Genomic DNA, 1,515 nt, shown 5'->3' on the forward strand with positions numbered 1-1,515 from the left:
AGATAATACAAAACTCCTAGGCTTGTTATAAATAAGTCATAAATGAGCTCTTAGAAATCACTAAAGAGACACCATACTCTGTTTTATTGGGATTCCTCAACACTTTACAAAGTTAGCCATGTGCTTTTATGTGTTTCCATTTAAAAGTGTAAGTAAAAAATTAGTTATTAAGTTGCACAACAGTTCAGATGGAAATCTCAAAGCTAATCCAAGAAACACAGTAATTTGCTAAACTTTCCAGCATTGCAATTATTTTTAAGTACTAAACCTGTACAGATTATTTCAGTGTTACAGAATCCATTCCCGAATGAGCTCAGATTTAGCACTGGGTTACTGAAAGTACTCTATGTGCCACAGAAATGCAAAGAAAAGACAAAACACTGCTTACTGAGAGAAATGTCACCAACTATATATGATTATAAGATGTTTCCAGGTTTCAGAAACCATCTTAAATGAATAAAACATAAAATCATTAACGTGATTTATTTAGTCATCTCAACTTACCATTCTAAATTATCTCACGTTTCAAAATGAAGTATCCTGAGTGAACCGGGGTTGTATTCTTAAGTAACTTCTAGGTGGGATGAAGTTGCTTCCTGCCAGAGAATTTTGAACTAGAGATGAAACCTGTTTCCAGATGGGGAAATTTAGTATAGCTCAGGTCCCCTGGATTCGTTATATACCATAGGCGGCTGATGGGAGTCTCCTATATCCCTACCCAACCTACTTTGTCACTGCAAAGTCATTGATTTGTTTATGGATCACCCTGTACTTTTTTCTTGTTAATCTAATTGGGCCACCGTTCATAGAGTTTTAGTGGACACTTCATTAAATTCTGAACTCTGTTCATATGATGTATCCTAGGGGAAACTACTTTAGAAATTGCTTCCTCTTCCTTGGTTGTTGAAACGCCTTTCAGATTATTTTGCCTTTCCAAGTAGTGTGACAAATGAGGGCACGCTAGTTCCTCAGTTGAAGTTACCTTCTGTTATCTCCTTCCACAAATACAATGACAGCATTAAAGGAAATCAGAAACGAAGGTGATGGTCCTTGGAAATCTTTCTGGTTCTGCCATGGTCATCTTTAGTTTTCTTTCCTGCTCACTGTAATAAACAGCATAGTTTATCTCATTATCCACATGTCATCAATCCAATTTTGAAATCTGGCATTTTTTCTTAACGTTGTTATTAGCCTGTTTCTGTTATCTTCAAAATTTTATTTTTAATGACGGTGGCAGTCTACCGTGTATTTTACTTAACCATTCACCTCTTTTTGTCCCATGGTGTTACTCTGTGAGATACTACTTGAAGGTCCTTATGTTTATGTTGTTTGTCTTATTTAAAAAAAAAAATCATTTTATTGGGGACCCGTACAACTCTTATCACTATCCATACATACATCCATTGTGTCAAGCACATTTGTACATTTGTTGCCATTATCATTTCCAAAGCATTTGCTTTCTACTTGAGCCTTTGGTATCAGCTCCTCATTTTCCCCTCCCTCATGAACCCTTGA

The 1,515-nt window shown here is 35.9% G+C and overlaps 1 protein-coding gene across 1 annotated transcript in view; it reads left to right on the forward strand.

Moving 5' to 3' along the window:
• Positions 1–1,515, forward strand: part of GALNT3 (polypeptide N-acetylgalactosaminyltransferase 3) — a 26,305-nt gene that overhangs the window by 4,277 nt on the left and 20,513 nt on the right. The window lies entirely within an intron of this gene.

Source organism: Echinops telfairi, unplaced genomic scaffold (genome assembly GCF_000313985.2).
Source record: "Echinops telfairi isolate 266 unplaced genomic scaffold, ASM31398v2 ScPeMD7_4;HRSCAF=17, whole genome shotgun sequence".
In the NCBI taxonomy this organism is placed as follows: domain Eukaryota; kingdom Metazoa; phylum Chordata; class Mammalia; order Afrosoricida; family Tenrecidae; genus Echinops; species Echinops telfairi.